Source organism: Pseudonaja textilis, chromosome 2, assembly GCF_049901715.1.
Source record: "Pseudonaja textilis isolate UNSWEBS1 chromosome 2, rPseTex1.2, whole genome shotgun sequence".
NCBI classification, from domain to species: Eukaryota; Metazoa; Chordata; class Lepidosauria; order Squamata; family Elapidae; genus Pseudonaja; species Pseudonaja textilis.
The window spans coordinates 187709851-187735896 of record NC_141991.1 but is presented as its reverse complement, the minus strand read 5'-3'; the positions used below and the strand labels follow the sequence as shown (position 1 = coordinate 187735896).

At 35.9% G+C, this 26046-nt stretch overlaps 1 protein-coding gene across 1 annotated transcript in view; it reads right to left on the bottom strand.

The window, feature by feature from the left end:
- Positions 1–26046, bottom strand: part of PTPRD (protein tyrosine phosphatase receptor type D) — a 1248962-nt gene that overhangs the window by 744812 nt on the left and 478104 nt on the right. The window contains exon 7 of the mRNA XM_087926655.1: positions 23032–23079. The gene's annotated coding sequence lies outside the window, so the exon portion shown is untranslated. The remainder of the gene's footprint in view (positions 1–23031; positions 23080–26046) is intronic.

Below are 26046 nucleotides of genomic sequence, written 5' to 3'. Positions count from 1 at the left end.
TATAAATATATATATAAAATCTACTGGGCTTTGAAGGTTATGATTATATTGAACATAAACAGGAAAAGTTTTTTTTTTCCTGAGACATTTTGACACTACATTTAAAGGGTTTGTTTCTCATTCATTCATACTTATATTTTGAAACTCTTTGAATTCCTATGTATTCAAATAAGCATGCAATAATAAATTAGATTTCAGGCTAATTTATTTTTTTTTCATATAGCACTTCATCTTTAATTGCTCCAGGACAGGAAACTCTGGAAACAATATTACTTAATGAATTTGGTCAGTGGAAATGAATGAGAATATTGTTTCATTCTTTTTCTTCTTTTAGGGATGTACTGAAAATTCACACACTTCTTACTGATGGGATGGAATTAACTTCAGACTTAAAGGGAACAACACACTTATGGGTTGGAGGAAATAAACATGATGAACTGTTTGTCTATTGCTGTAATTTAATGATGAAAATGGATGGGAGGACATTTAATTTTAAATGGAAGTTGGGAGACGCATTCATCAATCCCAGTTTCAAGACCAAGATTACCCCTGAAACGATTTTCATGTTTATCCTTTTGCTTTGGGTTACCATTGTATATCTCCATACTAGGCAGATCCAAGAAATCTTCTAAACGTTTTTTACTGACAGCTAAAAGCCAGTGGTGATATTCAAATAAAGTTTACACTGGTTCAGTGGACGTGGCTTGGTGGCTGTGCTTTGCGTGCATGCACACTTTGCGTGCACGGGCGCACCAAACACACATTGCGCAGGTCCTCCTCTCTCTCAGAGTCAATCTCCACCAGGGGCATGACATGTTGCGTCAAGACTGCTGGACATGGTTTGCACATGACAAATAGTCCCACCACATGTGTAAGATAACATCTGCTACCACTCCCTTCTGGTGTCTAATATGGAAAGTTCCCTTGACAATCAGCCTGGAAATGGAAGTAATGTCACTGAATGATGTGCATGAAAAAAACAGAGAGACATGATGGTTAATTATACATAGTGGTAAGAAAAAATACATCATGCCAAAGTTGTTTCCAAGTGCTATAGTATAAACATGCTTCTATGGATCTCAGAAAAAATAGTCACAGTTTGATAAGTACAATACCTTGTCTAATAGTTGTGTTTTCACATAAGGATTTATGGATGAAAGTCTCTATTGTATCTAGTCACTAATAAATAGGCTTAGATATATCTGAGATAATAGAGAGATTATTTATTTCTTCATACAAGTATGAGTATGGCAATAAGTATTCTAAACCCATTTATAAGGAGTTAATTCAAAGAGTTTAATGAATTTCTAGGAGTACAAGATCAAGGTAGCCAACAAACTAGACCGGGCCTGTCAAACTGGCGGCCTGTGGGCTGGATACATCACACGCAGGCAAAGAGAAACCACACCCACTCCCATTTTAGCAAAGGCAAAACAGTCGTAATATATCACATGGCAACAATGTGATGCTGTGAATTTGACACCCCTGGTCTATTGCATTGGATGCTACATGGAATTTCTTTAAAGACCATAAGAAACTGAAGTTGCTTTGCATTGGCTACCAGTAGTTTCTGGATGCATTTCAAAAGGCAGGTTTTTCATTTATAAACCACTATATGACCTACCTTAGAGTATAGGTATTTCCAGGATTATCTTCTCTAACAAGAATCTGTCTGCATAGTACAATCATCCTAGGAGAAACTATTGATTATTAATCTCCTTCTAAAAAAATAAAGGGTGTGTGTGTCCACAACCAGGAAGTAATATCTCCATTCGCATGCCCTTAGAAATTAGATTTTTCCTTTCTTTAACAACTTGCCAGAAGCTCGTAAAAAATGGAGTTGTTTCAGGGATATTGCTAGTTAAATACTTTGCCAAGGAAGAGATGGAGGATAATAATGATGTTATTTTTCATTCAATTGCATTATTATGGCTCTATTAATATTATTAGGGTTATGTTTTATAGTTTTAAATTATTTAAATTTTAAGGCCTTATTAGGGCTTTAATTGTTTAATTGTACTTATTATTATGGATGTTTTAATTGTGGACTTCTTATAAACTGCTGGGAGTTCCTGGCAGATTAAACAGTACACAAATACTTAAGAATCTGAAGGAAAAAAAAAAGGGAGGCCTGGGAATATATTTTATTAAAAACCTCAACACACAATTGATGTAAAAAAACATGTGGAGGCCATCTGGGTTCATTTATCCATTTACATGAAAGCTGAAAATCCCATGGTCAAATATGTGACCCATAGAGACTAAACAATATAACAAATCCAATAATTATAGAGAGAAGGGCATTTCTCACTATAACAATTAGTTTTGCTTCTGAGTTCTTTTTACCGTATAGATCACTATTCACAGATTATCCTGGTGTGCAGGATACCAAACTAATGAAAAAAAAAATAGAAAGAATTCATAGGACTGAGACATGGAATGGCAAATGAATTGTGCTTTTGTTTTTTTCGATGGAGCTAATTCAGTGAACAACAGGCAACATCATAATAACTAAAAGGTCTATTTTAATTCTAATTAAATGAAATGAAAATATTAAAATGGGCATTTATTTACATGTTATGAGGAGATGTGTAATTGTTGTTTCACTGGTAACATTCTTGGCACAGTATTATGAGATTAATTTTTTGACTACTGCAATTATGAAATCATTAAAGATTACAATAGCCATCCTCAATCTGACATATTGTACATTTGAGATCATCACTTCCAGGTTTTCAAAGTAGTATAGACAATAAAAAACCTGCATGTCTGAAGAATATTGGATTGGTTTTTGTTACATGTGTGTTACAGAGTGGAAAGACAGGAATGAAGTAAATAAAAGAATTGAAGAGATTTCACCATACAATATACCATAAATCCTAAATTTTCCATCAAATCATGAACATAATCTACAAATCTACTGATTTAATGATAAAGTCTCACAAAAAAGAATGAGTAGGTTGGACCATGGATGTCTGGGGCAGACAAGGGAGGCAAGGGACTAAACACTGTGGCTTAAATATACTTATATCCGACATTGGGAAATAATGATATAAATGAGACATTTATGAGATCATGTTGCTTCCTGAATATTGCTACTTTAGTGCCATAGAGTTTTGCTATGAATGTCACTGATTAACACTCGAGAAATATCAGAGGACTGAAAATGGCTGAGATCTTTGGATCTATGTCCATTGCTGGTAAACTATACATACTGAAGATAAAACTGCAGGACTCATGAAAGTTGCAGCTTTTCAAATCTAAGACAGCCAAATAGGGTAGTTTATAATACATAGGTTATAAATATCCAACTATAGTATAGTAACTACTAGTTGGCAGCAAAGAGATCCTACCATCTAGCGGTAATCTCAATTTTTAATGCTCAGTGTATCATAGCCATAGTAGAGAAAAGGACCATTGATACAAAAATACTACGTCAAGCTTTACTTTCACATAAAAATCCAATAAATACTTGAGTAGAACATTTGAATGGAAACAAAATAAAGAACCTAGGAACTTTAAAAGCTTATAGTTTATACTGTATGAAACAGTAACCAATTCAACTGAACAATTGTATTTCCAGGGCAACATACTGCATATTTTTATTTACTGAATTCTTATTTCCGATTGCAAAAGGCCCTTTTTTCCATTCTCCAAAGAAGAAGAAAAATAGAAGGAATGCTCCAGCTTCTCCATAGGTAGGAGGTAACAGAAAGATTCGTGCATACTTCCTCAATTGTAAACACTGAACCAGCTGTTACACTCTCTAAAGGGGGCGGCTATGGATGGGGACCGCCATGTCAAGAAGGGTGAAAGCTGCCTATTTAGCCTATCTCCAAGGAAACTTGTGACAGCTGTACAGTGCACTGGGTCTCAGCTGTTCCTCACTAGCAGAATTCTTTGGGGATAGCATTGTTGGAGACCCCCTACCCTTTTATAGTAGCAAGTACCTTTGAGGTACAGCAGAAAGTATGTGTGTCTGTGAGTCACATAATGTTTGCATGCCTTGAATTAAACCCACTCAATGGAAGCATGGTACTAAAATTGATGCAGGTTGTCATTATGAATGATGTGGGAAATAAAAATAAGTTCAAAGCACTAGAAGAGGGAATAGAAATATTTACTGACAGTCTAGTAGTATGTTTACCAACAAATCATTCCTGCTGTCCTGGTTTTTCAGTGTGCAAATACATATATAGATAACTACCCAACCCATTGTTCTATCATATTCTTTGCTTGAGTGTTGAAGTATGCAGTTAGGATTGCATTTAGTCTAACAATGGGGTAATCACATTCAATAACTGACTTTTATTTCCATGCTTATAAACACATACCATAACATTTCCAAATGTGAAGTGCTTTCCAGGTTTTGCTAATTATCCTCTCTTGTACCTCTTCACTTAGCCTTCTGCCAAATAGTTAATAGACTAGTGTCTCTGTAGTTTTTCGATTCATTCTGAATATTTTTTTTTTCATTTGAATTGGGAACACTATTGGACTTCTTCCAGGTACCACATACAGACATAGCCTTCAAAACACATTAAATAAGTTACATGGCCAGTCATGCTTGTATTTTAATATTTCTCTATTAAACCAATACACTATGTCCACTTGAAATCCTACTTGTCAGTGTTCCCACACCTTTATGCCTCTTCTTCATCATATTTTGAAACTAACATTGATAGAATGTATTTCAATTCTACTCTTGTATACATCACTACAATTCATATCTATATCTATATCTATATCTATATCTATATCTATATCTATATCTATATCTATATCTATATCATCTATCTATCTATCTATCTATCTATCTATCTATCTATCTATCTATCTATCTTTTCTTAAGTTTTCGTGGGTACTTACATGTATGGTATTCGGCTTTGTTCGGGTATTTTCCCACGTCATTATAGTTGTGCTTTTAAAGTTGTAGCAACGTTTTGGCAGAATCTCATCTGCCATCATCAGGCTTCTGCATTCTGTTTGTCTGTGAGTCAGACTTTTACAGTTGTTTCAGTTTTAAATTTGGGCCTAGCCTACTGCTGTGCCAGAATGGTTTTTTTCTTCATCCTGATTGGTTGGGAGCCTTGGTCTGTGTTTATTGGTCTTGGAGCTGTGTTCTGCTTGATTGGTGTTTCTAATATCTTCTGTCTGTTTTGTGGCTTTTTTGTGTCTTGATTGGCTGGCAACATTGCGTTCCTGTATTGGAAGCTTTTAGTGCAGCTTGGTTCCGAGTAAATGGACGGTTATCATTTGTCAGGAAGCTAGGTACTATGAAACAAAATTGACAGACCTACTCCAAGACTCCACATACAAACCCATAAACATGGACGCAACCACATATCTGGAAAAATTAACCAAGAAGAAAATTATAACCAGCCACATGAGTAAAGAGATCCAACAGACGATCATCCCAAGAGAAAAATCTTCCAGATGCCCCAAACTATATGGCCTCCCAAAAATACACAAAGAAGGCATACCTCTCAGACCCATAGTCAACTCCAGAGGAGCACCACTACAAAACCTAGCTAAACATTTAGCAAAACAGCTACAGCCCCATGCTGAAACAGCAGCTTCACAGGTACAAAACTCATGCCACCTCTTGGAAATGATCAAAGATCTACACGTGGAACAAGAAGATCTGCTTGTAAGTTTCGACATGGTTTCACTATTCACTCAAGTCCCGATAAAAGAAACTCTTGAAATCATCAAAAATAAATACCAACCAGCTAAACACCTCATGGAACTAACAGAACACTGCTTAACCAACACATATTTCATATACAAAGGACAAAGATACAAGCAAATTGAAGGAGCCCCTATGGAATCACCACTGTCACCCATCATTGCAAACCTGTTCATGGAAGAATTTGATTCCAGAGCCCTGGTTAATGCAACCCACAAACCCAAACTATGGTTAAGATACATTGATGACACATTTGTGATTTGGCCCCATGGAAAAGAAAACCTAAACAATTTCCTAACACACCTAAACAGCACACACCCCAAAATCAAGTTCACCATGGAAATGGAAACAAACAAACAAATTCCTAGATGTACTAATCTACAAAAAAACAGATGGCACACTAGGACACACCATATACACACACCAACCGCTACCTCAACGCCCAATCCCACCACCACCCAGCACAGATAAACTCCGTGGCCAAAACACTAATTGATAGAACCAAATGCCTGGCAGACAAGACACACATAAAGACTGAACTATGCACCCTGAATAAAGTACTGACAGCCAACGGCTTCCACAAAAGCAAAATCACCGGCTCGATTCACAAAAACACACTGAGACATAATGGAGACCTAGAAGATGATATAGTTCTAATAACCAAAACAAGCTGCTTCTTCTGATTTTTTTTTAAAAATGTCTCTATATTCACGCATACAAGCAAATTATAATGCAGACTTGATATTTGATTCCATTTTAGTGGTTCAGCCGTGTCCCATTTGAGCAAAATGTATCTCCTAGCAATTTTAAGAAATTCTTAAATAAAGGATATGAGCCAAAGGGAATTTATCTTAAATTAGAAAATAAATGATCCACTTCTGTTGTTTTTGTTTATAGAATATGCTCAAGTGTGGCCACATTTTCCATGCATTAACTAAATCAGCTTGTGAACACTTAATATGATGAGAGCTAGAAGTCATTTATTCACTCATCCATTCCAATTTTTGAAAATGAGAAAATGGACATGATGCTGAAAATGAATTATGGCCAACAAATCATGGATCTCTGAATTCCATTTTTTCTAGCTGTACACATTGGAAAGTAGTTCTACTCACACACACAAATACCCACATACACTCTTAACCTACAGAGTTTGTTTTTCTTCATCCTGAAATAGCTTGTGAGAGAGCAGATGACAGATTCATTGCTATACACAGAGATACTTGGGAAAAATGATGGTAAAACAACAGATTATGAATTTTGTTGGTTGTTATGATCTATAGGAAATGCGTATTTGATGAGGCCATGCTATCACAGACTCTTCTCCATTATTATTCCCAGGTTATGGGAAATATTCTTGCAAGATTTACCATCTCTCTCTGCATTTCTTTCATCATTCTTGTAACTGTTTACTCTCTGTTTTTATCATTAATAAAAAAACAAATTTAACAGCAAAACTAGAAAATTAAAAGCAAAAGTTTGTGTTTCTAATATGTTTATATTCTGTCCTTGATTTAATTGGATGACTCGTCTTGAGGGCTCTAGTGAGCATTCAATAAATTAACTCAGATAAATTAGATGTTTATTACAAGATGTCTTTAAAATAATGCCTATAGATACATGGCAGTTACTGGCTTTCTCCACTTTGTTTTCACTCTTTCAGGCTAATTGTCATGACGGAGAATGGTGCGAGAAGACACATTTCAATAATGCAGTTGTTTGTCACACAGCATCTGTGAACATGGTGAGGAAATTCACTCATGCATAAAGCTAGCAATCCAAACTATATAAATCAATTGGCAAAGCTACATGAATTTACAACATTCTTGCCTAATATAATCACGAACAAGCTTTCTCTTATGTGGCAGAAAGAGCATGAACAAAACTGATTTATGCCTCTGTTTATGACCTACTGTTTTACAGAAATATATTACTTATTTAACAACATGAAGGTCATCAATTCTATGGCAGACAAATATATATGCTGCTCTTGGTGTAGAAATCATTTATTTGAAGAAGGAAAGTGATTTAGAAGCCAAGAATACTTATGGAAAAACAGAACAGTTTCAATTTCAGGGTCATCAGTGCAGATTAGTGTCTGCTGATAAGGGTGGCAGTGTATTAATAATAGATTCTGCAAGGTTGACATATTGTTGTTGTTGTTGTTGTTGTTGTTGTTGTTATTATTATTATTATTATTATTTATTATTACATTTTGTTACCTCACCACTTATTATTTTATAAGTAATTCAAGATGGCAAGTACATATAATAGTTTTTTTTTTCCTCTTATTTTCCCCACAACAATAACCCTGTGAGGTAGATTCAGTTGAAAGAGACCAACTAGTTGACTTTTATGACTAAGGTGGAGCTAGAATTCACAGTCTCCTGCCTTCTAGCTTGGCACCTTAACCACTACACTGCTATAAGTTGGCCTTTAGCTCCTGTAATAAATCCATTTATCACATGCATAATAAGCTCTAATATATGGTATTTCCTTCAGAATTACAAACATATTGATTAAAATGATATGTGACAACATTTCAAATTCATTTCTAAATACTCTACCATATGTTTTATGTTGATTTCTCTAGATGATACACCTTCATACTCATAATTCAAACAGGCAATATACCTGATGAAGATACTAGTATTGTTACAAAGTGAGAGAGAAAATTTATTTCATAGAGCAAAGAAGAACTGAACTAAGCATCACTCAAGAGATGGTGGTGCAATAGCCCAGTGGTTACAATACTGGACTTGTCAGTGAGAGAGCCAATGGTCCAGGTTTGAGACCATCATGTGATGGGGTGAACACTGCCTAGCTCCTGCCCACCTAGTATGTAAATGTGAGTAGATAAATAGGTACCACTTCAGAGGGGAGGAAACAGGTTCTGCAACACCATGCTGGCCACATGTCTGCATGTGGAAATATGTTCTGACAATGCTGGCTCACGGCCTAGAAGTGTAGAGAACACCACCCCAATAGTTGGCAACAACTATCAGAATAAAATCTGCAGAAACTCTTTTCCTTTCCTTCAATAGAACCAGGATGTTTTCTAAAGACCTGGAAATCAACATTTATATACTTCTCCCTTAAAAAAAAGAGATTTGTGAAAATAAATGCCAATTGTTAAACTAATTCTTCTTATTTATAATGTTGACTCTATTTTCCACATTTGCTTTCTGCTCTTGATGCAATTTGGTTATAACTCTCATTAAAATAAATATGTATACATTTTTAAATAAAAAAAATGCAGGCATCTACATGTTTTGAGTGACATATTTTTTGAGTCAAAACAGATCAGACTGCACTAAGTTAATATACATTACTGCATTAGATAACAAATTATAATCAACTTGAAAACAATTCACATAGATTTAGGAGACATGAGTCTCGAACAAATGACTTTAGAATGTGTTAACTGAAAACATCTGTAGGTCTTGTATTTTTTTAAAAAAAAACATAATTTTCTCTTTGTTCTTTCTTCTCTGTCATTAGCAAAGACTACAACTAAGCTTCCAAATTTTTAAGTAGCAGCTGGTGCATTGTAAGTTATCATTGTAAAACTTTGACCTTGCTCAAGCTACTCGCTATTCAAGTCTTCTCTTTTTTTCCTCTCCCATAAGGCATTTCTTATCCTCATTTACGTCAGACCAGAAGAGTTGTATGTAGCAGTTTGGACAGCAGGAAATTCAGCAATTTTTCAGATTAAGCCTAAGCAATATCTCAATGTTGCGAGGAAGAATCTACAACTTCTACAAAGTAAGCAAACACTGTAATAGGTACACAGACCAGTTTTAGTTCAGCAATATTTTAAACCATTTACTTGTCAGGTATTTAATAAAGGCCATTAGGCTTTGAGTGAAATAAATAATTTTACCGTTAGCTTTTAATTTACATGTTCTATTCTGTGTCTTCTGCAAACGTGAGTTGTTGCAGGCTCATGATAAGCTGATATTGACATGGCCTTTGAATATAAATTAATTGCTTAGTACAATTTCTCTCTCTCTCTTTTTTGCTGAAACTGAACTGACAGTAGTTGTATTTAGAAGCATTGCTGTGAATCGTTCAAGAAGGTCAAAGATACCTCAGAAAATTCATTGAAGAACAATAGTTAATTTATAGGCTGTAATTGGGGGCAGTTGGGTTGTTATTATTTATTGAGGCATTTCAAATAAAATATAACCATCATTGTCAGCTTCACTGTTGGGAAAAACCTGATGGTCACCAAAGGATCAGCCAGCTAGTCAAAGGCAGGAAGTTCACTTTAAATCTGGTTCATATCAATGTTCCATGAATCTTTTTTTCCCCATTCCATCAAAGGTTCTGCTGTTTTTCAAAGTTAGGAAAATGTGTGTTTCTGTTGTGACCAAGGCTCCCTAAGATACCAACAAACACACATAAAATCCAAAACCCTTTTATTTTAATTCAATGGTTGTGAATTATCGTCATTCACAGCCTGGAATGAGTCCTAACTGGTTATAATTAGACCCAGGGATGTCTGCCAAAGTTATTTGGGAGACGTTTGATAAGAATGCACCTTTATCCGACTTGAAGTGCTGCCAATGACTAAAGTCCCAATTAGTCTCTCAAAACCAAACAAAGAACAAATTCACCATGAAGCTTTCAGAATCCAAACTGATCAGAGCGAACAATGTTGCTTCCTGCAAAGCTTTTCCTACCTTTGCACTTCCTGTATACCTTATGGGAGGGGCAATCACCTCCAAGCCTTACTCCCAAGTCACTCCTTTTGTCTTAGCTACTCTTGCCTTCTGGCAGCTCTGTACACATGTGCGCTGGGAACAGGTTCCCCTTATTCCTCTGCCTCGCTGCTGCCAGATTACAGAGGCTCCGGAGACAGCACATAACTCCCAGATTGTCCTGGCCCCATCTCTGTATCACATGGAGGACCCTTGTCTAAGTCCTCCCCAGATTCCCCTAGACTCCCCACTGTCCAATTCTGCTGCTGTCTGCACAGGCTGCCGGCGAACCACAACAGTTTCCTTCTGTTCACAGCTTTTCCTAATATTATTATCCAAAGAAGCCCCCAGAAGTCAACAGCCTTCAAGAATTGCTTTAAGCATCCTGATTCACATATTTTTATTACTATTATGTCATACTGAAAGGGGAAAAAAAGAGAACTGACCGTCTCACAATTTATAAAAATGCTTTTAGCTTAATCATCCAACTGGGAACACAATTAACCAGAGCATGTTACCAAGGAAATATGCCATTTATTAGTGAGATGTATTTTTTTTCTCCACTTCTCTATTTACTCCCAAAATCTCATCAGAAGTCTGCAGACATTTTTGAGGAATTCAAAAGTTGAATAGGAAGGAAAGCTGGATTTGACACAGATGATTTGAAAGTTCTCTTATTGAAAGGTTAATTTTTTTTTAAACTTCAATAATATACAGTATTTCACTAGTGATCCTATTTGAGGAGCTTTTTAAAATCCCCAAAGATTGGGAATGATGAACAGCAGAACAGGCTTTGGCAAAAGAGGGGCAAAGGAGGGGCAATGAACTTGCACCCAACTGGAGGAAATCAGAAGCCTGGCAGCCAATAACACACTGTACTCATGTCTGGTGGTCTTCATTGGCTTCAGCACCAGGCTCAGACCCAAATTGGAGATAACATCTTCATTTCTTATAGCTTTTATTTATATCCCTTTTAGCCCTTCACAGTTTCCTTAGCCTATTAATCTTTGTTATGATTGATAGTTAGGACAGAAAAGATCAATGGCTGCCACCTCCAGTGTAACATTTAACAAAAAGAAAAAACAGAATTGGACCACCATTTGTCCAGGATGGAATAAGGACTCCTGCCTTGGGCATGTTGTGGTTCACTGGAAGCCTATAAAGATGGCAGTGGAATCAGACAGTGGGGAAGAACCGGGACCAGTCTAGGGAAGACTCAGATGATGATTCTGCATCTGATGCAAAGATGGGGCCAGGACCATCTGGGAGTTGTGTGATGACTCTGGAGCCTTCAGAGTTTTGGCAGCAGTGAGACGGAGGAACAAGGGGAGCCTGTTCCCAGTGCACATGTGTGCAGCGCTACCAGAAGGGCAAGAGCAGCTAAGACAAAAGGGGCGACTCAGGAGTAAAGCTTGGAGGTGATTGCCCCTCCCCTAAGATATAAAGGAGGTGCAAAGGTAGAGAAACCTTTGCACGAAGCAAAGTTGTTCACTCTGTTTGGATTAAACCTTGAAGCTTTGTGTGGACTTTGTACTTCAGTTGGTTTTTTTACATTTAATTTGGCACTTTAGTTGTTGGCAGCAATTCAAAGGACAGAAAGGTGGGTGCTTATCTCGAGAGATTGTTTGGATGAAGCATGTGCTTAATTATGGTCTCAGGAAGCATTCGTTGAGAAAAGGGTGCTTTATTATGCCTACATTATAGAATGGAGAATGTTCTATAGTCTACTGGTACACTTAGCAAAGTTACCTAACGTATTTACATAAATTCATTTTTTTCCTTTGAAAATACTGTACATGCTTCTGACTTAAGCTTCTGATATAAAGGCCTTCAGGGCTAAATCTGCTTAAGAAGTGTCTGAAAAGTATTGAATATTGAACAGAAATATATATTGTGTATATTGCGCTAATACTGAAGAAGAGCACAGATACCACTCAGATAAAGAATTATAGCCCAATCTCCTTATTGAATGCCGACTATAACATATTCATGAGCATAATGGCTTAAAGAATGAAAAAAATAATGAGCAATATTATGCACCCAGACCAAATGGTTTCCTACCAGCAAGACAAATTAAAAATAATACAAGGACGGTAATAGATGTACTGGAGTAATATGAGGCACACCCAGAGAAACAAATTGTATTGGTTTTTCTGGATGCCCCCAAAACCTTCAATAAAATAAACTGGCAATTCATGATTCAACGTGTTAAGAAAATGAAATTCGAAGATAGATTCGACAAAAAGATAGGGTCAATATACTCGAAACAGAATGCCCGCATAATGATCAATGGAGAAATTATAAACTCATTCGAGATAGGAAAAGGAGTCCAGCAGGGATGTCCACTTTCACTTCTGCTTTTTATCATGACATTAGAAATTCTGTTGAGGAGAATTAGATTGAATCGGGAGATAAAAGGATTAAAAATTAAGCAAGAAGAATACGAGATTCAAGCCTTTGCAGATGATCTTGTATTCTTTGTAGAAGAACCAATAGAATCAGGACCAAATTTAATTAAAGAACTAGAGAAATATGGGGAAGTCGCAGGCCTAACAATTAATAAAGATAAAACTAAAATGATAACAAAAGTCTAATAGAAAAAAAAAGGAATTAGAGGAAGTAATGGGCTTACAAATTGTTAAAAAAAAATCAAGTACCTAAATTTGGGAATTTGGCTTACAGCAAGATGCTCAATGATAAAAGTGGATACCTATATAAAGTTAGTACAAGAAATAAAAAGAGACTTAGAAAAACGGGGGAAGATACAGTTAGCAATGTTAGGGAAATTTGTGACTATCAAAATGAATATCCTACCAAGATTGTTATTTCTTTTTCAAACGATCCCTGTAAAATTGGATAATTTTTTTTTTAGTGAATTAAACCAAATGACTACAAAATTTGTTTGGGAAGGAAAAAGACTAAGGATAAAGTTGAGTGCATTACAAGATAATAGATGTAGAGGTGGATTTGGACTCCCTGCATGGGAACTATATTATAAAGCAGCAGCCTTAACGTGGGTTAAAGATTGGGTTAATTTGAGCAACAGAAGAATATTAATCTTAGAAGGACATGATTTGCAGGCGAGGTGGCATGCCTTCATGTGAAACCTTGGAAACAAGATTTATAATTATTTTAATAGATGTGCAATACGAAACTCATTATTGAAAATCTGGTGAGAAGTTAAGCACAGACATTACATGAAAATGCACTAGAAATCAGAAGTAGGACTAAATATTATGATGTCTTAGATTCCAAAGGAATGTTAAAAACTAACCAAGAATTCAGGGACCAAGGGGTACAGACAACTCAAAACAAGGTTTAAAAAAGATGTAGAGGAACACGGAATAGATATAAAGCCGAATCAATTAGATAAACTTTTAGAGGGAACAGATGAAAAAGCAATTTCAAAAATATACAACTACTTATTAGAATTTGAATTGGCAGAAGAAATAGTCAAGGTCCCAATGATAGCATGGGCAAGGAATGTAGAACAATATCAATTTGGAAGCAAAACTATAAATTAACAAAATTGGCGGGTCTATAAAGAGAACAAATATAAAATGTGCTATCGGTGATATCTGGCACCTTCGAGATTGGCCAATATGTATCCAAATTTAAGCCCACTCTTGGAAATGTAAACAAACAAAGGCTACCTTCTTCCACACTTGGTGGCTTTGCCCGAAGAGCAAAAAGTGTTGGGGAAAAATACAAATATGGATAAGAGAAATCATAAACATTCAATTAGAACCTAAGGCTGAAATTTTTTTGTTGGGAATAATAAAAGGTGAAATTGCAAAAGAAATCAAATACTTAATTTTACATATAATAACCACAGCAAGGATAGCACTAGCTCAATGATGGATGGGAGATCAGATGTCAACAGTTGATTTGATAATCCAGAAGATCTACGACTACGCAGAAATGGATAAACTCACCCAAAAGTTAAAAGATAGGGAAGACTCAAAATATTTCACAGTTTGGGAAAAGTGGTATAATTGGATAAAGGATAGAAACCTGTAAGTAAACAGATAGGCAAGCAAAAATATGAAGAGGTCATGATAGGAGTATATACCAGATATAGGAACTAAGTATTGGAACGCTGTTGGATATAAACACACTGTCTAAGCAATTAGAAATCTTTGTTTTTACATTTATTGGTTATGTATAACTTTTTGGTTTTGTATTTCATGAAATGTTTTGTATTATGTATATATTTTTTAATGTTTAATAAAGTTTATTTTTTATAAATTTAAAAAAATGGCTGAAAAGTATTGAATATTGAACAGAAAATAAACCATTCATTTAGGTCCCCCAAAGTACCTGGTCATGCATTTTGTTATTAGAATAGTATACTTGGAAAATAAAATGCATACTATTCTATGTAATGTTGAAATAAAAATGTTGCAAAGGATAGCATTTTGGGGGGGAAATGTTCCTGTCATACTTAAAAGTTATGTCAAAACACATGACTGAACAAATTCCATATAGCTTTTCCTCCATTATGTTTTACACATAGTTTTCTAAAAGTTGACTAAGCAACAGCAAAAGTTCTTCCTTATAAGGAAGAAAAGAAAACTGAAGCTGTTCTCTTAACAGCTTTCTGCCTCCCATAACAGGCGTGTAAAATAGCACCTTGGGAAAAAAGGCTTCTGAGGAAAAAAAAGGTCGATCTGGGGTAGGATAACCCTTAGTAAGCTACAGGATCAACTTTATCACAAACTTTGTAAGATTCAGGTCTGCCTATTTTTAGAGTAAGAAATTAAAAAAAAGGAGTGTCAGAAGTAAAATTGTAATACTTATGAAATAAATTCAACGGGAAGAAGTAGATAAACTTACCACTAATGAAAATATTTTTCCCCTCCCCTTACAGCAATTGGAGTTTTCTTTGTACTTGGGTTGTAAGCCAGGTGTTTGGAATCATCAATACTGTAGCAAACAAGCTCGTCCTCAATTATTGACCACAACTGAGATAGACAACCATTGCTAGCTGCTGTGGCTGCTAAGCGAAACATTATGCGACTGGATTTAAACATCATATTTCTGCTTCTGTTGTTAACTGAATGGACCGAGTTGTGTGAGGCATCACACGATTGACTTGTGAGTTCAGTTCCAAATTCTGCAGGTTGGAAGTTGGCTGTGAAGCCTGCAAATGGCAATCACATGACTGCAGGATGTTATGACCATTGCAAATGGTAGTATTCACTGTTTTTTTAAAAAAAAATCGTAAGTTTGAACAGTTGCTAAACAAGCCAGTTGGTAAGTGAGTAACTGTAAATGAAATGATGAGTTATGATGACTATGAGTCAGCAATAGGAGTCAAGAGAGGGGAGAGGGATGCCTATTGGCTAAACTTGGTGAGAATCATCTTGCCCGAATGTGTTGCCTGGTTACTGAATTGAATAGCTGTATTTATTTATTTATTTGTGTATTTATTTATTTGTGTATTTATTTACTAGATTTATATTGCCGCCTATTCGCACGTGGCAACAACACAAGGCGGCTTACAAGAATATAAAAACATCATAGAAAAAACTATAAAACTAATAAAAGAGAGAATCATGTATACTAAAATAATAAAATAAGCCCCCACACCCCAATGACAACACATTATACCAGGGGTGGGCAATTAATTTCTGTCGACCCGCGCTCAGGGGCATCCAAGCCCACCTAAAGCTAGGCTGCTGCTGGTGGAGCCTTGCCCTGCCTTGGTGCCCCGTTTCCCGGCTCGGCGGTCCTGCTCGGGCAGCACTTTAAAAGCCCTCCTCCTCGCGTACGCGCCCGACGAGCCGCTCACCACGACGGCGGCTCCCAGCACCCGAACAACTTCCCAGCAATTTGTGGCTTGCTTTTTCCTCTCGGGTGCTCGCACCTAGCCCCGAGCTGCGCGGCAGAATGATTGTAAATGATTGTAAACCAAGGCAGTATAGTTTAATGATGGCTTAGATAAAGTAAAGAGGAAAGCAAACACGGTTGTGAATATAGTTTTAGAAATGCAGTGTTCATAAATCCTTATCTGACCATCAGAATAGCATTGCTATGGGAAGTCCAATGTTTAAACCATATGCTGGGAAAAGGTGTGAATTAAGAGAAAGAAACATGTTATACAGGTAGTCCTCTCCTTATGACAATTCACTTAGTGACTGTTTGAATTTACAATGGCACTGAAGAAAGCGACTAATGACCATTTCTTCACACTGATGACCATGCCAGCATCCTCATGATCTTGTGATTTATATTCGTTTGCTTGACAATTGACTCACACTTATGGCGGCTGCAGTGTCCTGGGATTATCTGATCATCTTTGGCAACCTTCTGAGGAGCAAAGTCAATGGGGAAACCAGATTCACTTACCAGCCGCATGACTAATTTTACAACTGCAGTGATTCACTTAACAAATGTGGCAAGAAAAGTGATAAAATGGGGCGAAACTCGCTTAACAAATGTCTCACTTAAAGACATAAATTTTGGGCTCAACTGTGGTCTAAAGTTGAGGACTTCCTGTACTGATGCTTCCTGGCTGTGAAAACACTCTAAAGGAGGGGTCTCCAAACTTGGCAACTTTAAGACTTGTGGACTTCAACTCCCCGAATTCCTCAGCCAACGTTGCTGGCTGAGGAACTCTGGGAGTTGAAGTCCACAAGTCTTAAAGTTGCCAATTTTGGGGAACCTACTTTAACATGTAGGACTCTATTGCCCCAACTATGTTCTTTCAGCGTTCTATTGTTTCATCCTAGACTGAGTTATTCCTTCTTTTTCTAACCTGATAGAATTGCTAAAACTAACTCAGATATTATGTTCTCTCTATTGTCAATGTGCATAGAATTCTGACACATAGTTCTTTTAAAATACATATATGGCTGTATGGATGTGATTCGCTATTGTAACATACATTGATGTCCACTGGTAAAATGTGATGTTAGAACAGGATTGGGAGGACCCAAATGCAACATGATTATTTCTTGGCTGACCTTGGACCATAATAAACTGCCATGTTAAGCAGGGATGGGATTCAAATTTTTTAACAACTGGTTCTGTGGGCATGACTAAGTTGGTGGGCATGGCTTGGTGGGCAAGTTATTGGCTGAGCGTGGCCAACTCAATATCACTCACATCAAGGCACGCATCTCCTCGCCGGGCCTCTCATGACTGTGGGGATGCTGTAACAGTCGTAAGTGTGAAAAAGGGTCATAAGTCACTTTTTTCCATGCCATTGTAACTTTGAATGGTCACTCCACACAAGCAAAGTACCAGCAAAGGAGGAGGAAAAAACTCCAGAGAAGTTCCTGAGACAGGAAGTCTAGTCCTGCCAAGAATGTAATAAGGGTTCACAGAGAGGCAGTTTCTGTAAGCAACACCAAAATGTTTCCTTCCTGCCTTCCTTACAGGATTAGGCCAGTAATTTCTTCTAACAACCAGTTCTCTGAACTGCTTAGAATAGGTGCGAACTGGTAGAATCCCACCCCTGATGTTGAGATATTTCTGTACATTTTACCAGTGCTTATACAATTTAACAAAATTATTATTTCCAAAACTGTGGTTGCTAGGAGTTGGAAGTGACTTGAAGACACATAATCAATCAGTAAATCAATCAATTTCAAAACCAGACAGAATGCATATATACTTTTACAGGTTGGATTCCACTATATCACATGCATGAACAATTATGCAGGAGAGGAAATGATATGTACCAGAAGAAATGAAAATGCAGAGAAAGGAATAATTATGTCATTATTGTGACAATAATGATGAATCTTAAAAATACAGTATAGAATAGAATTAGGATGTCTATTCACAAAGCAATAAGCAAGGACAACATAGATATCCTGACATTATCTAGCTGAAAGTAGTAGTGAGTGAATGAAAATGAACAAAAAGATTTTATTTATTATTACAGAGACTTTCAGTAAAACAAAGAATATTCAACTCTGATGCTATTTCATTCAATTGGTAAATATGGAAATAAAAGCCACAACAATAGACATTATTTTGTTTGGCTAAAACAATGAGCTACTTTGAAATCCAAAGCATTCTTTCGTTCAGTGCAGCCTATAAATGTAACCTATGTTTTATTGATTAAACATACACAAACAGGTATTCATGCCATGATACCATGAAAGTAATTATTATCTAGCACAGAGTTTTAATTCAGGAGGACTGATGAGGCAGAAAGCTCTTTAATCTCATTTAGAGCAGATGTATTTGTGATATATGGGTCTATGTCTTTGGTAAAATTTTAAAAAAGTGAATCTTTGTAAATCATTAGAATTGCATCAGCTAGAATCTTTTGGGCTAATAAGACCACTAAATGTAGATAGGGTCATTTCTTTTGTGTCCTATTTATGACCTATCATAATTTAATAGTCTGCATAATCTATACTATTTTTTTTACCTAAAACTGTCCTCAGCTCATCTTTCTCCAAAATATATAACAATGAATATTGATAAGTACTAAGAGAAGGAAAGAGGAAAACAAGTTGCTCTGACCAGAGGCCCAGAACTTGGAGTAAAAGTTCCTTGTGTTGCCCAAACTTACTTCTAAATTTCTCCACTCAGTATGTGATGCTGAATTCCTAATGAATGAAGTGGGATTTACAGTTGTCTAGGAAATCCCCATGGAATTTCAGTTCAAGCTGAAGACACTTCACCTTTGAGTAACTTCCACTAAACTCCTTGAGTAGATGAGTGTAGAACTGTGCCCTTTGTGATGATTATAGCAGTTTTCTGCTTTTGATTAAATCATGATTAAATTCAGGGAAATTTTAAAAGAGTTTATAAAGAATGGCAGTATTAGAATAACTTGTAGCCAGGAAGTCCTATTTATTCCCAAGGATATAAACAACAAATTGATTAAAAATAAGAGATGTTAAGCAGGGGTGCGATTCAACCGGTATAACAACTGGTTTAGTGAACATGCACTTTGGGTGTGCATGTGCGCCAAATGCGTGCTTTTGTGTATGCACAGAGCATTTGCTACTGACCTTCTCCAGCAATCCCTGTGGGTTAAAGACATAAGACATAAGAATTTATTAGTCATTACACTCGCAAGCGGGTGCAACGAAATGAGGTGCTCTTCCACAAGTAAAACTGGACAACACCATTGAAAGAAAAATAAAATTAAACACAACAAAATTAAACAGCTGGAGTGTGGCAATCCACCGTGCTGTGCGAATCAGCTGAGCTTGAAAAATGGGATATAAAGCACAGCCTAAAGCCCAGGTAGGCCCAATAGCTGATCGTTGGAGCAAACCTAACCAGTTCGCTCCCAGCTGATCTTCGGAGCTACTGGTTCACCCGAACCAGACTAGAATCCCTGGTATGGTTCCCAACCGGTAGAATCCCTGTATAACCATACATCTTTCTATTGTTCAAAATCCATATTGAAATAATATCTTTCTTAAGACGCAGCAGCATTTTTTCCATTTCCCAAAAGGCTGGAATATAGATAATTTCACCATATCTATATCCAAGTTAATTGTTAGCTTGAAAACATATCATGAATTTGAATCCTACTAAGTACAGAAATGGTGTATCAAAGAATCCTCCCCAACTTTTCTTAGAAAAATGAATATTAAATGATGATCCTTTTTAAAAACAAAACGCCATGATTAAAGTTAAAATTGTTTCTGCATCTGCAACAACAACAAGAAAAAGGACCCTTGGTAAATTGGTTTTCATAAAACATAATAGGGTGCTACAGAGATAGTCTGATGAGCAATTATGGGAGATATTGGGACACAGAAGCAATGTCTCAGTGCTTATCTTTGGAGGACTGGATTTGGAAAACATAAGAAGTATAGTATAGTGTTGTCTGCATTTATTGTATTTACTGAACACCAATCAACAGAATACAGTGTTTGCTAGTGATTTTGAAATGAATAGAATGAGCTGATACTTAAAAATTGTATTGGAGGCAAATAAAAACTACAGAAGATTAACAGTCCAGAATTTCCGGCTTAAACTGCTCAGCCAGAAAGTTGCACCCTAATTTAAAACTTAAATAGCAAAGTTTTATGTGCTCATATTAGTTATATATGTGTTATAGATGAATTATAATATGTAGCTGATAGCCACGTGAAAGAGGAATATGTGAATAAACTGAAAATAAATTATTTTTAGCAAAAGATTTAAAACAACCAGAAATTCTTATATTTCATTAATGACAGAATACAAATAACTGTAGAGAAATTGTTGCTGCCCTTTTACTTGAGTATCTCATACAAATTTTATTTCAGATTTCATAGAGATAGATAGATAGATGATAGGTGGGTGGGTAGATAGATAGATAGATAGATAGAGAGATAGACAGACAGACAGATAGAACTGCACAGTTGAAATTTGATTGAGTAATGATTCCTGTTAGATCTTGTATTTTTGCCAGGTTATACAGTATCTCTGTTGTGTCTATTTGAACCAGAAATTTTAAGAACTGTCTTTTGCTTCATTTATGCTGTGTTAGAAGAAGCTAATCTCTTTGACACTATCAAGTACATCCATTTAAAGTTTACGTAATTCAATTAGATTTGTTCCATTTAAACTTTTCACCTTCACCGACTACATAAAATTAAAGTTTGAAACCTTTTCATTTCAGTCTTACTTTATAATCTAGGGATTAGCCTAATGCAGTCATTCTAGCTACCATTTTATTATAAGAGAACTCTGATATAATAAACCTGCAAAAAGCCAAGTTCATATGGCTTTTGAAAAGCAGAATTTCATTTTCATTACCCACTTGCAAAAGCACAGTCATTTTGACTAAAAACGGCAATCAAGAGTGCTCAATTACTTTGGAAGCATTTATGCCTCCCATTACAACAACAGAGTAGTGGTAGCAACCTATAATCCAAGGAGCCAACCTCTAGTTTCTTTGTGGTTTTCAAAGTAGACAAAGCATAAATAAAACAAGTAACCCACCTACACTTTTGTTGTTGTCCCACCTATCTTTCAGTGCTTCCCCAACTTCACCCCCAAATCTAATTATAGCAGCTCTTGGCCACTGTACCATACAATTATTTATTTTTATTGTATGGCTGTCATTGTATTTCTTGTAAAAAGTTGGTTCCCCCATAGAATTATCAAAAGGAGAAGGTCTAGCTTCACAGGGTGATTCTCAGCTCCCTTGGCTTAAGAGTTTACTAACACTTTAGTTCCATGGTCAACCTAATACAGTATCCAGTTCATATACTTCAGCTCAGCCCTCCAGAAACCATGTGACAAGTCTTGTGTAAATGGATACCTCCAGAGGTATAGGATTCAGCTTGAAAATTCTCCTTTACCCATGAGACGGTGGATGATAGAACTTTTAACACATTTGGAGAAAACCAAACTAAAGAAGGCTATTATGGCGCTAGATTGTAGAAACCATTTTTTTCCACAAAGAAGTTTCACTGGCACATTACAACTAATTAAGAACTGCTAGTCCAAGAGCAGAATAAGCATGGAACAACAGCTAAGAAAGAAGTCAGTCTGTTCACTATTCTTCAGTAAAATATGTAAAAGTATATTTTAATAGGAAGCAATGACTACAAGCTTAAGACTGACAGAGGCAAAATAATACTTTAAAAAAAAAACCTGAGTATGTTTCTAGAAATCTGAAGGGCTCCCAAATGGTATCTGACACAGATATAATATATAACTCTAAAGATTTACAGGTGGATTTTCCAGAGGGTGGAGGCAATTTGACAGATGTCTTCCTTTGATACACAGATCATGCTTCTGTTTTTGTACAGTCAACAAAACCTCAAAAGAACTGACAAACTGGTTCTCATAGGCTTGGGTTTCTGCTCTACAGAGGCTTTGTTGTCTGTCCAAATACACTTTTGTGTGACAGATAATTTATGTAATACAAATGATGTTAGCTTTCAAATTTTATCTCAGTGGAATGTTAACTAGAGCATATCTACTTGAGCTGATTTGCCTTCACCCTACGGATGAATGTTGATCATGAAAGAACATCCTGAAAATAATGGGAACAGTCTTAAGTTTGTCCATCTAACATTATTATTACTTTCTGGACAATCAAATAATAGTAGTCTGCAATTCTTCATCTGTTTACCATGAGCAAATCCTACAGAATCTAGTACTTCCACTTTAACATGCATGACATAAATGCCCAAAAGCCATTGTTACAAATAAGTTTTGCGCTACAGCTTTTCAGTGACTGGAATACTTAGATTATAAAACAGTTTTTAAATACATTACCAACATGTTTTGCTCAGTTTTTTCACCGAGAAGATAATTTATCATGATACTTTATGACATTGAATGTGTTGCTGGAAGCCATTTTAAAAATGGCTGCCTAGTAATAAAATACATCTTAATTTCTACTTCTTGGAAATCTTTCCTCCATAAATTTCTTACTGTAAAACATTTCCAGTTACTTATTTTACAACTTTTGTAAGTAAATGTCTACAGTTTACTTGTTATTTGCTTCAGCAGGGCCAATATTATTTTCATTAGGAACCATTCATTAGTAACTTTCTAAAACAAAACAACTAGACAATTACTTTTATACAAATATATTTCCTGTCTTGATAAGATATTCATACAATAAAAATCAGTAGAATTTGCTAGTAATGTACCACTCAGATATGATTTTTAAAATGATTAATCACACCAAACATTGAATAAAAATAATATTACCCTGAGTGTGTAGATTTTGATTCGGTTCCAAATTCTTCACCCTGAGACCTGAAAGGTAAGAAAGATAAAATATAAATGATATTAAAAATATATTTGCAATAATACCACATTAAATAAAATACAAATTAATAGTACAACTAATGAATAGGAATATATTCTTGAGTTATTTAAAATTTGCACTTGTATTCAGTACCGCTTAATATTATGTAAGCCATCTATCACATATAAAATACAACAGAATATAAAGATATAATAGAACTTTTTAAAAATCAGCATAACAATCAGCACCAAAATTCAAATTAAAGAAACATTAGGCAATTTAAATTCTGGGTAGTACAAGTGAAAGAGAAGTGCTTGGTAATAAAATTACAGTATAACTCTTCATGTGCAGAGATAGGATTTCTTTTTTTCCATTTCTCATAGCACAATATTATATTTTATTTGAAAAGAATATTATGATAAAATCGACTTGACTTTCTATTGGTGGGATTCCTTCCATTCATGCAAGAAGTTTTTATTTGAGACAGAAGGCACAGCTATCCAAAGCTCAAAACTCTCTAGTTAAAGTCTACTACAAAGCATTTTGATGGGAGGATCTTGTGGATCTGTAGACTCCAAAACCACTTTAATTCATGGCTTTCAACTCTGCCATCTTCATCTGACTTAATTACTTTCTCCCATTGATTTCAATGGGAAACTAAAGAAAGTATTGCCAGCCAAGAAAGGAAAAAAATGATCTCTCCCTATTTCTCATCCCCATCTGCTGCCCTAGCTAGTGTGAACAAATTTGAATGTAGAAATTGATCTAAGTGACTTTTTTCAGGTTCCGGGAGATGGGGTGCCACATGAAATATGATTGGAAGTCAGTGTGGAATTTTGGCCCTTTATTTTTTATTTTTTTTAAAGTCAATTTTATCCATTGAAATCAGAGGTGGGATTCTACCAGTTCGCACCTATTCGCTAGAACTGATTGTTAACATTCTAAGCAATTCGGAGAACCGGTTGTTAGAAGAAATTACTGGCCTAATCCTGTAAGGAAGGCAGGCAGGAAACATTCTGGTGTTGCTTACAGAAACTGCCTCTCCATTAACCCTTATTACATTCTTGGCAGCAGTAGACTTCCTGTCTCAGAAACTTATCTGGAATTTTTTCCCCTTCCTTTGCTGGTACTTTGCTTGTGTGGAGTGACCATTCAAAGTTACAATGGCACTGAAAAAAGTTACTTATGACCATTTTTCACACTTACGACTGTTGTAGCATCCCCACAGTCACGAGAGGCCCGGCAAGGAGATGCGTGCCTTGATGTGAGTGATGTTGAGTTGGCCACGCCCAGCCAGTCACATTATCACCAAGCCATGCCCACCAACTAAGCCGCGCCCACAGAACCGATTGTTAAAAAATTGAATCCCACCCCTGATTAAAATGTTTATTTCTTGTCAAAGTTTAGGGGCAAAAATTATGCTTTTTGGTATAGATCCATAGGCATGTGTAATTCTGCTTTCAACTCATTGTACACAGAGAAGACAATGAAGCTTCTGAAGCACATTTTAGAAGTGTTCCATGGAGTATTATTTGCCCTGTTGCTTGTCCATTCAGTTTTGGGCTATATGTATGAGTAGAAGCACGGTTGCATCAAATAGAAATCTGACTATATGGTGTAATTCAAGGGTCCCGTAGCCCATTCGGAAATGGGAAGCACAGTTCCATTTGTGTGCACGCCCACCGCTTGTGCAAATGGAGCTGTGCAATTGTACTGCTTCAGTGAAACGATATCCTCTCTACCACCCTGCCATCATTGAAACCCACAGATGGAAAGATCAGGGACCACTGCTCTAATTGTATGAAATTTCTCTGGCCTGAGATCCTTCAGGTGTATTGGCCATGTTATCTGAAAATTCTGGGAGTTGTACTTCCATCTCATCTGGAAGGCATCAGATCGGAGAGGATGGATCTCATTTGGGCTGATATCTTATTCTATTTATTGATTGTAAGATTTTCCTTGTGCTTGAGATGCTTTTTGCTATTTGAATGAATTGGAGATATTCTAGAGTTTCTTATAAATTCCTGATTTGGCTCTTTAGAGCTTCAGTTCTTCTACAGATAGCAATTTCAGCTGGGCAGAATGCCCTTATTCCTATTATTGTTAATACAAATGGAGAATAAATCTAAGAGATAAAACATTTCAGCAACCTCAAACATAATAATCTCTGAAAGAAATTCTTTTTTGTGTTGCTGTTATCTACTTACCTCTTAATTAAAAGAGGAATTGATAAAAAATTGCATATTAATCAAATCATTGAACTTTGGTTGCCTTTCAATATTCAAATATATCACTGTAGTTAAAAAACAAACCTTCTTGAATAAAAGAAGCCAATAGGGGTTGTGGACAAATATACAAGATTGAATTGGATGGGATGGAAGTGTTTTCCACAGAATAATTCCTAGTGATTCATAATCCCCTAGTCCCCAATAAACAAGAAAGACTTTTAGATTATCTAGAAAAAATATTAATAATTTAATATCTAAGCTTTTGCAGCTTACAACGCTTCTGACATATGCACGGATTATATGGACTTCGAACCTCAAAAATAAGCATTGTAATCAAATTACCGTATTATTGTTGCCTCTGTTTGTGATAAATTTGCTTTTAATTGGAGGCGGAATCTTGAACACAGAAGGCACTTCAAATAGTGCATTTTGCTCACAGTAAGAATAGTAACAGGATATTATCATTTCAAGATGATAAAGTCTATCTTCTAAATTCCACGGCCATGAAAATAAATTGTCAATTTATTACTCTCACTGACTTCTGTTATTATTCTGTTTGTCTGTTTCCTTCTAACCCTGGTGACAGGTAGAGAGAAGGGAGGAAAGGGGAAAAGAGAGATGATATAGCATTGCACAGGTATATAATTGGGCAATAATTTGTAAAATGGACATTTTAAGATGTGTTGATACTTCATTGTGTTTTATGAAAGATTTATTTTTATGTAAATATTTAATATCTCAGAAGAA